Consider the following 13,646-nt stretch of genomic DNA (forward strand, 5'->3'; position numbering starts at 1 on the left):
GCCGTGCCCGCCCGAGCGCCGCAGCGGGGGCGCTGAGCGAGGCAGCCCCCGGCACTCCGCCACCGGCTCGGCGCCAGCCGCCGGTGCCCGCCGGGTCGCTGGCGGCGGCGGCGGCGGGGGCGGCGGCGGGGCCGCGGGATCCGTCCGCGCTCGCTGCCCCCGTGTAGTTCTCGAGTCGTCTGTCCTCGGCGGCGGTCCGCGGGTGACATGCAGTCCCTCATCTCTCCGGTGACCAAGGCTATCCTGGTGGCTTTGTTCATCTTCGCCATCCTGCTGATCCTCTACGTGATTCTGTGGTACATCTGCCGCGATGTGGATTGCGACCATGGGATCTGAGCGGCGCCGCGGGGCCAGGGCTTAGGAGCCGGGATTCACCCCGCGGGGCCGGGAGCGGCAGCGGCAGCGGGAGCTCCTCCGGGCGGCAGCCGCCGCCACCGCGGCCGAGCAGAGGAAGAGAAGGGGAAGGAAAGAAAAGAGGAAAAAAAGAAAAAAAAGAAAAAAAAAAAAAAAAAAAAGCGAACGAAGGACCAAGCCGAAAGAGCCTGGAGGACAACTGCGATCAAGAAACCAACCTGAGCTTGACCTTCAGAGACCAGGGTGACCCGGTGAGTCTCCGCTCTCCGCGGCGCGGGGGATGCGCGGGTGCGGCGGGGCTGCCTCCGTCCCTCCCGCTCCGCTGCCCTCCCGCTCCGCTGCCCTCCCCTCGCACACACAAACACACACGCACTCGCACACGCACGCACATGGATGTGGCACAGGCGCTCCATACACACGCCGCGTACACACACACTAGTGGATGTGCGTGCCTGAGTGCCTGCTGCACGCAGGCATGCGTGTCCCTTGGGGACATGCAGGACCTGTCCTGCTGGCCGGGATAAATTTTGCCTGCCCCCGTCCCCGTGTCCCCCCGCTTTAAATTTTTCGAGGTGACAACGCGCAAAAGGCAGCGCGCCCGCGGGAGCGGCCGGGCGCGGGTGCCGGTGCGGGTGCCGGAGGGCGGCCGCCGCGCTGCCTTTGCGGCCCCACATTGGTATGCAGGCGGTGGCTGCGCCGCCAGGCAGACCTAAAAGGTGAGCCCAGGGGATGGGGGAAAGTCAATGCTTCATCAGCCCGGGGGCAAATCGGGAAGTTACAGACAATGAAGGAAGGAAAAGACGTCAGGTATCCGGCCAGTGCCAGCAGGCAGACTTCGGTGAGGGGATGTAAAGCAGGATGAGTTTCTCCTTTCTAGGGCCAGGTTGACGGAAGGAAGTGGGGAAGATGACAGAAAAATGTGCATGGGAAGTTCTGGATGGTAGCGCTCTTTGTCTGGTCTCACTGACACTGCATTTCCTATGTCCTACTCTCTCTAAAAGGGTTAACGCTCAAGGGTTATCCCTTACGTGCTGAAGGTGGGCAATTTCAGAAAATGTTGATAAAAAGTACACAATTGATGACCGTGTATGTGCTGACCGTGTTGGGACACAAGAGGGGATGTATCCTGCCCAGCCGTTTTCCCACCTGAGAGAATTTGTTGTTGGCTGTTTCTGCTCTTATTGTTTGGTTGTACTGAATACCCTGTGCTGAAGCAGAGAGACAGCAACACATTGTGTTGAAAGTGGAAAAGACCTGCTGAAAGATAAATGGTCCCAAACACTTGGGCTGTAACTGTTTCTGTCCTTGACAGACAAGCTGTCAGGAATAGGAGCAAACTCTAGCTGCATGCGTTATCCCTGGCGGGATGTATTCGGATGCTGCAGAGTGTGGGTGCGTGTACCCAGTGGGGAATAGGAGAAAAATCAAATTCACATTTAAAGCCGGCGAACAGGGACCTAGCCAACTGCAAAGTGTAATCGTGTGATTCTGGATAATTTGACATTGAGTACTGCTGACTGAAAGCTCACCTCTGCAACAGGGCTCTGTACGCGGAGGAAACTGTTCGGAAGTCGATTCTCTTGCCATTTTGGTTTGTGCTTCTGTTCCGTTTGTATTTCGTAGGGCTCTTCACCTGACTAGTTGATCAAACATGACATTACCGTTAACACACGCTACTAATGTGATTATAACAGCAGTGACATCAATGTTTCCTTGCCCTGCAACTACAGTAGCAATGCATTTGTTTACTTCCCCATGCACGCTCTGAAATGTCTGTTACTCAACAGCTCTGAACAGCAAGGGAAGAGAGAGGAGGAGGGGGAAACTCTTACACATTTAAAAATGGCTATAGCTCTGTTTCCCTTATGCATATAATTATGTGGAAATAAAACAACCTCCAAGTCCTCTTCATCTTTTTTTTTTTTTTCCCCCTCAGTCAGTACACTTGTTTTTAACTAAGTGGCAAAGAACCTCTTCACACTTTGATATGTCAGGTTGTGTCACATGTTCCCTTCCAAATTAACAGCAGTGCACATCTTCTGCCCCTCTCCCAGCTGGCTGGAGCTAGTGGGTGAGACAGTTATGGAGGCTTTGCCATTAAGTGTTAATTATTTCACAGTAAACCAAACTGTTATTTATAGCACTGGATGAAATGTGGCAAATTAATGTGGTTTTCAGAAAACTTTAAGTATCAAGAGATATGTGTAGGGGTGATTAAATATCTGAAGCGTTGAGATGACCGAACAGATTTTGTACTACCCATCATAACTGACGTTAATCAGCTTAAAAATTGTAAAAACCATGAAATAGTCCATTCAGTTATTGTCTGATCACTAGTGTTTCCAGCTGGCTCATTATTATTTTAAGCATATTGTTTTTAGGAGACAAGATGTAGAATTTTTTTTAATACCTGGTTTTATTCTAAATAAGGTGAATATATGTATGTGTTTATATATAAATATACAATAAGATTTGTATACACTCAAATGGGTATTTTCTAGCCTGACAACTGAAAAATAAGCGGAGCAATGATTATCAGTATTGAATTTGATTTGTAGTTGTAGTCACAGATGTGTTGGCTTTGGTTCGATATTGCATGTACTGTTTATTGTGTGTTAGCAAACGCAAAACCCTAAAGATATAGACCCCACCTTTTCCTATTCCTGTGATGCCTGATAGAAAGGAATGATATCCTGGCCTTTCTCAGCTCCGCGTGGAATTTTGCAGTTGGTTTTGACGGAGTCAGAAATATGCTGGCAGATTAGCATTTGAATTTGTAACAGCATGATGTTATTAAAGTTGAGAGAGATATTAAAACAGTAAAAAGGGTAAATTGGTTACAGTGGAATACCTAGAGACCATATTTTTCTAATTATTTACTTGTTTGCTCTGAAGTTTGGTGATGATTTTATTTCTATTCGGTGTTTGTGCTCATGCCCCAACTCAATTTTAACCAGCTTGCTGTCTTTTAATGTAAGGTAGTGTTTCAAAGGTGAACTCTGAAATATCACCTGTGACTGAGATGCAGTGCATCAGGTAGATATAGATCACCTGTAAGTACTTTTTGCAATAAGACAGGTTGTAACATCGTGAGTAGTGCTTTTGTTTAAGGCAAAGACAACTTGTTACCATGTTCCTACTTAAGCCGAGAAATTTTTACCATATTGCAAAAATTAGTAATTAAGTAATTAAGTTTGAAAGTATGTTTTTAGTCCAAAATCTATTTAATAGGCTGTTCAAAAAATATTGTGTTGAACAATATTTCAAATCTTTGCCTTTTTGTGTGAAAAAGACTCTGAAGTTACCACTGCTTCGTCAGCAGAAGTGTAATGAATTTTATGGATTAATTCCTACTGCAAGGTAGCATGCTATAGCATGGTCCCAGGAATATTGTCACATCAGACTTAAACATGCAGTATGTTTCTGGATAAGTCATTCTTTATGCAGTTCCTAGTCAGGCAAATTCCCTGAAGATTTATTAAATACTGTCTGTAAGTGGCATGAAAGAAGAGTAACTGGGCAATGAACATCACAGATTTGCTTATTTTCTATTTTCTTCCTTATAAAATGGATTAATAAGAATCAGTGTCTTCATGGTATACCCTCTGTGCATCTTATACCATTTCCCTAAAACAGGCTTAAAATGAGCATTGAAGATGATTCCAGCGTAGGAGGGTCTCGCAGAGATGAAAGGTTAGCCGAGGTCCAAGGATGGACAGTGCTGCTTCCTCGAGATGTCCTTGTGTCATGAGTTCTCAGCTGTACTTTTTCCCCTCCAGGTGAGTGTGAAGTAGAGAGCCTTCAGGCTGCTGTAAGGCAGGCCACATAGATCTGCCCTATGCAGCTCCAGCCCCATTTGTTGGAGGGCCCAGTCTAGGACCGATTTTCTACTGTCTGTTCTATGCAAGGTGATGATCCTTAGATTGTTGGTAATGTGACAAGCACTTGGCCCCATTTGTGTGTTTATAAACAGCTCAAAGGTGGGATCGTTGGGATTAATTGTACAACTGATGCTATTTCTAACACTTGAAACTGGCAGGATCCTTTAAATGACAAATTTGGGGGCAGCATTAGGGAATACAGAATCACTGTAACAAGTGTATTAAACCTGCAGCATGAGCAGGCCATATCTTGCTTCTTGCCTCGCTAGAATAACAGTCTTGCATTGGTAATGTTAATACAAACTCTGGTGGTGGTGTAAGGGAGTTATAAAGAGCAGGCATATTTGCTCTCCACCTGAAGATCTCGCTCTGCTCCGGGTGCGGATGTGCCATTAGATGCTCGCCTGGCTTCTCCCTCCCTGCTGCATGGCACCGCATCAGGGCTGCAATTGGACATTCAAACATACAGGAAAGTTCCACTGCCATTTCTCAACAGATGACTTTTTCCCCAGTTTTTCTTTGATGCATGGTGTTTTCTCCTTCCTTCTAAGCATTAATCCTCTGAACTGTGACTTAGTGCGTAATGCGGTTTGTAGACAAACTGCACGGATTGATTTTCCTGGAGTGGGCTGACCAAATGATGAGTGAATTGGAAAGCAGCACACACTTGCTTGTTTGTTGTTCTGCAATAAGCTAGTTTTGTTGGATGAAATATCCTAATATATATTTAGCTAACTTAAAAAAAAAAAAAAATTACGAGTTACTTTTAATATGCATTGCTAGTATGGTTCATGTAGTTGCACAGCAGCATCTACTCTTGTTAGAGGCATTTTGATAACTTTTGAAATTTTGCCCGAGTGAGAAAATTTGAGCTTTAGCTTGGAGGGGCTCATAACACTGGGTGCTGTTGAGAATGACATTCTTATTTTGAATATTTTGATATATTACTTTGGAATGCTAAAGATATTTACTGGTGTTTTCACAAGTCATTAAATCATACGTAAGGGATACCAATAAGGTGACATTCAGAGTTTCATTGTAGCATAGTTTGAATGTAGATTATGGTTGCAAAAAAGATGTGGAAAAAATTGCTTGTGACTGATTAAGAAACACAAAGGAATGGGAAAAGAAAGAAGAATGTTTTATCAAGACAGAAGAAGAGAGAGTCCAGAGTGTTCAAATTTTAAAAAGTGCAGCTAATGCGAAGTAAAATGAGAAGCTCGGAGCACAAAAACTGCCACCTTCCTGTACAGAAACTGTATGTACATAGAAGTATACATGCATACATATGCATGTGTATATGTATATGCATTTGTACAGTCTATGTGATCAAATTAGAAATTAGCAACTCTAGAGCAAGCTGAGAATCTTTACATGGATGACTTTTTCTCTTTTTCCTTGAAACCTGACCATTAATGCCCAATAGGAAATTACTTGAAAACCAGATAGTGTTGATGACTTGATGATCAAACATGAGTGGTATTGAATATTTGGGTTATAAATGAATCATTTTTAGAAAGAAAGTGCTAATGCTCTGTTCCCTTTGGAAAAAAAGATAATTCAGCTTATGAGGGCTGGAAGAAATACATTAGTAACAAATAGATTTTATGTCTTGTGTTCTCCATTGACCTCAAAGAGACAAAATCTCTACTTACCAGGGAAAAGTCCTATTAGGTAATTAACTTATTATGACCAAGATATATATGTGAGAAAAGAGCATCTCAGAGAGAAGATAGTAGAACTGTAATATTTTGTCTCAAACCAGTAATAGCCAACATCTTCTTGCAAAGGTACAAATGTACAAACCTTTGATGTAATACACCATCTGTATTTATGTTTTTAAGTGCAAAGGATGAAAGAATCCTCCTGAACTTATGAGTGTTAAAACTTATGCACATTCGCTTCAGGATTATGATGCTTTTTGGGTATTATGGTATTTTATGTAACACCTGAGTAAGAAAATGTTTTGGTTTTCATGAAATACAGCAATGTGTTTACCAAGTGCTAGGGAAAAAAAGCGCCCTTTGTATGAATAGCTTCTTCTGCATTTATTCCATATTGGGGTAAACTTGAACTCATGGAGAAAATTTTATTTGCTATTCAGTATCCATTTCAGTGGTGAGTTGTGTTGCTGTGAACCCTATTAAATGAATACCCAACAAAGTCATTGCGATACCTACAGCAAAAATAAACAAGGTCTTGATTAAGTTGTACTCTTCATGGAAACTATATATGATGTAGTCAGGTAACCTGCAGTGCATGTTTCTTATATAGCTCTTACAATTAATGCACTCCTGAACATACTATCATCACCTCCTTTGTGAGATAGGTGTATATAAATGGGCTTAAAAATAAGTTTACAACCAATCTCCATTCTAATGACTTGGTTTTTTTTTCTACTGCAATGCCATTCTGGCACACTTAATAGGGACAATAACTGAGTGGGAGTTCAGTGAAGTCTTGGTATCAGTGAAGAGAAAAGGAAAACACTGGGCACACAGAAATACATCAGTATATGTTTCTAGTGACTGATACAGCATAATTCAGCTTGGCTGCAGCGACCATGAAACAGTGAAGTTTAAGATCCTTAGGTCAGTGAGGAGGGCACACAGCAAGTTCACTACCCTGCTCATCAGGAGAGCTGACCTTGGCCTCTTCAGGGATCTGCTCAGTAGAGTACTGTGGGATAAAGCCCTGGAGGGAAGAGGGGTCCAAGAAAAACTGGTTGATACTCAAGATTGCCTCTTCCACGACCAAGAGCAATGTATCCCAAAAGAGAAGTCAGGCAAAAATGCCAGGTGGCCTATGTGGATGAACAAGCAGCTCCTGGACAAAGTCAAAAAAAAAAAAAGGAAGCCTACAGAGGATGGAAGCAAGGATAGATAGCTTGAGAGGAATACACTGAGGTTGTCCAAGCAGCCAGGGATAGGGTTAGGTAAGGTAAAGCCCTGATAGAATTAAAGCTGGACAGGGACATCGAGGGCAACAAAAAAAAACCTTCTGTAGGTATGTGGGTGATAAAAGGAAGACTAAGGAAAATGTGGTTCCTCTCCAGAAAGTGGTTTCCCAGGACATGGAGAAGACTGAGGAACTCGGTTACTTTTTTGTTAGGTACATGAGTTGGCAATGTGCGCATGTTCTTGCTTCCTCTGGGGGCTTCTTTTTTGTGTTTGAATTTGTTCAAAAGCTCCTTCCACTAGACCAGATTGCACAAAGCCTCATTCAGCCTGGCCTTGAATTCTTCAAGGAATGGGGTATCCACAATTTCTCTGGACAACCAGTTGCAGTCTTTCCACCATCCTCACAGTAAAGAATTTATTCCTAATCTAAACTTTTCTAACTCTAAACCTCTTTCAGTTTGAAGCTATTCCCCCTTTTCCTATCACTGTGTGCCCTTGTAAAATGTCCCTCTCCAGCTCTCTTGTAGCCCCTTTTAGGTACTGGAAGACTGCTATAAACTCTCCCCAGAACCTCCTCTTCTCCAGGCTGAAAAGCCCATCTCTCAGTCTGCTATAGCAGAGATGATGTTCCCCTGGTCACTCCTGTGCCCCTTCTCTGGACCTGCTCCAACAGGTCCATGTCTTTTCTGCGCTGAAGCCTCCAGAGCTGAAGTTGAGTAGTCTTCATCCTTGTAGGTTTTTAAGACCCTCTTGAGCAACATGGTCTGACCTCAAAGCTGGCCCTGCTTTGAGCAGTAGAGCGGACTATAGACAGACTTTCTGAGGTACCTTCCAACTTGAACTGTCCTAGGGTTGTATGATCCTTTCAAGCATGTATTCTTGAGAGTCTTCTATGGGAATGAGCACTGGCTGGCTTGTTGTTATACACTCTTAATGTGTGCTAGACAGGTAAACCAAAAGGATGGAGGCACAGAACTGGGACTGGGACTGCGTGAGAATCTGTTCCCAGTAGTCCTAATCATCCTTAAATTTTACATCCACAGTTCCTACACAATACTCCTGGGTAAGGTGAGGTGTGCACCTGAAGTGGCACCCGGCAGTGCACCACTAGAGCAGAATGATCACTGTGCTCGTGCATGGAGGATGAAGCCTTCTCAGATCATAGTAGCCTGAAGGCTGAAGACAACAATTGCAATATTCTTATAGCCTTTTTAATTCTTACACCTCTGTGGGGACTCCAGCACACTTCTAGGAACTGGAAATTAATTCAGTTACATTGCTCTGACTATAATATAATCATGCTGGGCATACTCTTGTGTAGTATAGTTTTTTTTCTGCAATCTGATCCAATTTTTATCTTTGTGTTTGTTTTCAGCTGTACAAAGCCTGTCACATTAACTGCCATGCCCATACAGGTAGTTGGTACAGTAGAATTTTCAGGTACTGCCTGGCATAAATATAAACTATGGCTTTGAAGAGAAAATCTCATGGGAATGGCATGCTTCAACACCAAACTTGTCATCTCATACCTAGGCTACTCACATCTTATGTTTAGGTGAAGAGCAGATTACTAACTAGAGAAAAATGCAAATGCAAAAGGCCATTGTAGCTTTTCTTCCCAGGTAGAAAAACCCTTCTCCTCAGCGCTCGGAGTTGTGCTGCGATACCCACCTGCCTGTCTGGATGGTGGGCAGACTCAGGGGAGAGCAGGGAAGCTGCACAAGGTGGTAGTGGATCCCCTTTATTCAGGCATTCCATTATGCGCCCAAGTGTAGTCTGAATTTACAAGATGGAGCTATCAAGGGTGATTATTTTCAGTGCAAATCCAAGATAAAGGAGAGCTGCAGTGCATCTGTTGTCAGGGGTTTAAACAGTGATTCTCTCATGTTAGTATACAGGCTCATTGCCACCCCCCACCTTATTAAACACATGAAAAGCCACACTTCTATAACTCAGTTGGTTTTTTTTTCACTTGGAGATGTATCAAAAATGATGAAAACATTTTGAGCCTGGGAAAAAACTTGCATATTTGAATGCATAAACTGCTATTTTTGAGAATTCTGAAGTGACGTTAATTTTTTCTCTCATGTGGGCTTACAAGCCTGGAGAGATTTTAAATTAAAAGTGGAAGAGAAACTTGCTTTTTACTTGAGCTCATGAAAGCTCTTTTAGTTCTGAAACTAAATTATGTATGAAGCAGTAAGGTCCTGTATTGTCTATTAAATTCACATGGCAATTCCCTTTTTAAAATTTTACACAGTATTCAGGTGAATAGATAGTATATGCAATGTATTTATTACAGACTTCTATGAACCTGCTGCTGTTAGGAATTAAATGTTTTGACTGTTCCTGTCCCAGGAACACGACATTGACACCAAATTCATTTAGCTTGAGTCTGCATGTTGGAAGTGCTGTGAATTCCAAGGATAAACTTGTGATTGTATTATGAAATAGTATTACCTTTACTATCAGCCAAGGGTTTCTTGTCTTGCTTTTGGCCACACAAACAAGGTCAGCGGGAAGGAGGGTAGAGCACAACAGAGGAAGCCGGGACTGGCTTGGAAGACACTGCAGCCACTATTGTGAGTCATTCTCTTTTAATCACGTAGGTAAAATCCTATGGGCATGTGGGATGATACATAAAGGAAGGCAGAATTTTGCTTGCTGTGGAGGAGCTGTTCATTTGTTACAAACATTCAGCTGACTTCAATGGAGAAGTGCCAATTTCTGTTAGCACAGCTTTGGATCTGAGGACACATATATGCGTTAATAAACAGTTGGAGTCCTTCTTCAGGCTGCAGAAAGTAGCAACCAAGTAAGTGATGCAGCTAGGATGACATCCAGCCACCTCTGTTGCTCTTCAGCCTGTGTAGCCAAGAACCCTTTCTTGAGCTGATTTGGCAATGATTGACATACAGAACTTAAAACTAGTAACATTTATTAATGTGTAATTAATGTGTGTTCTGTACAAAATGTTGCTAAATTAAAATGCAAACGGTTGTCTCATGAAATAGAAATGCTCATGATAAATGGTTGAAACATACAGCTATGTAATGTGTGCCTTTGGTTCAGCAGATTTCATGAAAGAAGGTAAAAGAATCAGTGCTCCCGAGAACCTCTGTATGAACCAAAATGCAGTCATTCTTGGATAAGCTTATGGATATTCTGCTACTATTTGAAGAATGTCAGCTAGGCAAACTAGACTTCTTATACACACTGTGGTCCTCTGGATGATTAGAAGAATCAAACGGTTCTTGTGATAACTGTAAAAATAACTTAAAGCCTCTTGAGATTCAGTAAGAAGGTGGTTCACTGAAAGGCAGCATCCTGGATGGGATGTACCAGTGGTAGCTGTGCTTTGGGGGGTGGGAAAAGTTTTGCAGGATACCTTGCTAGTAGCTGGAAGAAAAGATTAATATACAGTGTAGCATGGATGGATGGATGGATGGATGGACAGATGTCAGGCAAATCCTCTGGGGAGTGGCAAACCCCAGGTGCATTTCTCATGGGAAGAGGCACTTTGAAGACAGAAGAGTCTACCTGATAGATGCTCCCCAGTGTCTGGCGAGGAGTGGAACTGCAGAGCTGTGACGTCAGGACATGCTGTACTGTGGCAGTCACTCTTTGATGCAGTCTTGAAAGCAAGCTCAGATGCACAATACGACATTTAGAGTGATGTGGCTTATCAAACAACCTGATATTGTGACCCAGCATGTAGCAATCTGTTTACTGGATATTTTATTAAATAACATTTTTGTCTGTGTAGTAAAATGCATTTCTTAATTTGCCCTTTTTAAAATAGCTGTTGTTTGAATTAAGCCTGTGAATAACCTTTGTTTTACACTCCTGTGATTCCTGCACTGGTACTGTAACTTCATTTCTTTTTGACCTACATTTGTATGAGTAGAGCAGTTGCTTAAACTGTGAAATCCATTTATTTTTCTCTTAGCATTTCAGAAAGTAGGTAGTTTCAGAACTCTTATGTTGTAAGTGTGTAATGTTGTTCTCATAACTGGCTGGATGGTGTGTACTCCTTGATTTCAGTTCCAACACAATCTCTTCATGCTTTTATATCCTAACATGCAGCCCTATAGCCACCTACCAGTCTCGGCTTCCTCTCACCAGAGCTGTTCTGCTGGAAACCTTTGCTGGATTTCCTTTCTCCTGTGTAAGCAGCAGGTTTTGTGCCCTGATAGGGGACAGACTGAAAAATGCAAAATTATCATCACCGCTGAGCATCACAAGAGAGGAGAATAAGCACTTTCAAAGCAGAAAGTGACTACATTTTTCTTTCCCTTGCTGTAATAGTAGCAGATGGCAGTTGTGGCCCAGAATAATTTGTCCTTTGAATAATGGTCCTTGCTAAAGAAAGCTTGATTTTGCTTTTTCCCATGTGTAAAAAGTTAATTTCTAAAAATTTAAACCCACATGTGAATTTTCTTATTTACCTGCATTTTGCTGGCTTCTTTTTTACCAATTATAATTATAATGGTTCTGTTTTCAAAAACATTCTGTGTAATATCTGTTACATTAAGGTTTGCACCAAGAGGATTTGTTAGTGTGAGTTTAAAGAGATCTTACACAAACGCACATATATGCACGCATTTATTACCAGTGATGCTTGAATTGAAAGTGGCCTGTTATACCTTGATTTCCTTGTTTTGCTTAATTTTAGGTCACAGTTTATTACGTCTTATTACACAGTTTATGAGCTGGGTCAGTGCCCCAGAAATGAAGGGTGAAACCACTTCGTTTGCAAAAGGAGCTCCTGGAACTCCTGAGAGTGTGAAGTTTCTATGGCTTTTCATTACACTTATGCCAACAGGAATGAGACTGGAAATAAACTCCATTGCAAATTAAAGGCATTCCTGAATTAACTTTCTTGATGGGCTTTATCTCTGGTCAAGATGGTGGTCCACCCATGCCTGTCTCCTTTCCTTCTCAGCACCTTGGGTAAAGGATTCTCTCTTCCAAGAGAATCCTCAGCTTTGATATGTGGAATGCCCTTATTTTGATGCTGAAGCACCATAGAAACTGCAGTGTTACCACCAACACTGAGATTTGGAAAGTCACTTGATTTTCACCTGACCTGGACTTGTTCAGCTATCTATCTATCTATAAATTTTATAATTTGATATAAAATGCAAATGATAAAATCCTAATATACAGTTTTATATTAAAAAGCAGTACAAAGACATATGTGTACAGAAACCTATATCAGGAAATTAGGAATAATTAAGGAGAGGAGAAAGGAAGAGTTCGTTTTAGATTGCTTGTTAGGTACATCACTGAAATACTATATTGCTTTATTATTTAAGGACTTTTGTCCTTAGTTAAGGACAAAATGAATAAATAAAAGTAAGAATAAACAATATTTCTTCCATTAAAAAAGGTTTTCTGTCTCAGGGAGTTAACCAAAGCATAAAAATATTTCTATAAACATCTTACAAAAAAAACCTTGCCCTTTTGCACGGTTAGCACTATTGCAAGTTTTTTCTGTTTATATTTGAGGGGGGTTTATTTTTTATTTTAACTGTGCAAGACCTACTGGGAAAGGCCTAGTCAATCGTAGAGAAAATTATTGATTTTCCTGTAAGTTTAAGTGCACTGGTGTGGAAAGGATGGTCTTACGCTTCTAAAATATTTTTCGAATGTAAACAGCAGTCGACTTTGACCAGCCTGCATTTGTGTTTGCTCAAGACCCAGCACCCTGGAGGCAGAAAACTGAAGTAGTAGGAATAATACAGTATCACTGTAAAAATAGAACAAAGACTGTAATAACAGAAATAATATTCAGCCTCTAAACTGTAAATACAAAAACTATGTACACCATGTTGTCCAAACACTTTACAGAAAAGATGGGTGTTAGTCCCCCTGCTTTAAAGGAGAGGAAACTGAAGCTGAGGAGGCTGGTGGCACTTCTTGAATTCACTACTCTTCCTAGTGGAAGAATTAGGCTTACAAACTGACTCTCTGTATCCCAGTCCAGTGAGCTGCCCTTGAAACTGCTCTGGGATAAGATAATGATGTTGGTGATTACTGTGTTTTGATCTGAGAATGTAGTGGTAATGGATTGCATATCATACCCTATCATTTTATGTAATTTTCCAAACATTTATAAATAATTCAAACTTCAGGTTGGATGTGGCACATCAAAGTTTATCTTGTCACATCCCCTTGTCTTTTTGCATCAAAGGAACATTGGAGACAGTGCTGACATGTTGTAGCCATTAAATAAAATGTGAGATTTTGAAATGAATGATATTTGAGTACCAGACTTTGGCTTATAATGGTAAAGTAAGAGCTTTGCTAATAAATCTGGTTAGAGCAGTGCCATCCTGAGGAGTATATTGACACTGGAAACCTTTGTCATTTTAAAAAAAGACTAAAGGCTGTTCTTGACAAGATGAAAGAGGGTTGTTGGGTAGAGAGGGCAGGGTTCTTTACTGTGACCATTCCTCTTAAATAATATGTCATTATTTTTAATGACATATTATCTATGTCAACTTAC

The 13,646-nt window shown here is 41.7% G+C and overlaps 1 protein-coding gene across 3 annotated transcripts in view; it reads left to right on the forward strand.

The window, feature by feature from the left end:
• The first annotated feature begins 102 nt into the window (after nucleotides 1–102).
• Nucleotides 103–13,646, forward strand: part of ZBED1 (zinc finger BED-type containing 1) — a 55,916-nt gene continuing 42,372 nt past the window's right edge. Inside the window, exons 1-2 of one of the 3 annotated variants that reach the window (XR_005603955.1) lie at nucleotides 103–605; nucleotides 3,991–4,133. The gene's annotated coding sequence lies outside the window, so the exon portion shown is untranslated. The remainder of the gene's footprint in view (nucleotides 606–3,990; nucleotides 4,134–13,646) is intronic. The other 2 variants (XM_039567655.1, XM_039567700.1) reach the window with 2 other exon arrangements.

The sequence above is a fragment of the Corvus cornix genome, chromosome 1, assembly GCF_000738735.6.
Source record: "Corvus cornix cornix isolate S_Up_H32 chromosome 1, ASM73873v5, whole genome shotgun sequence".
In the NCBI taxonomy this organism is placed as follows: domain Eukaryota; kingdom Metazoa; phylum Chordata; class Aves; order Passeriformes; family Corvidae; genus Corvus; species Corvus cornix.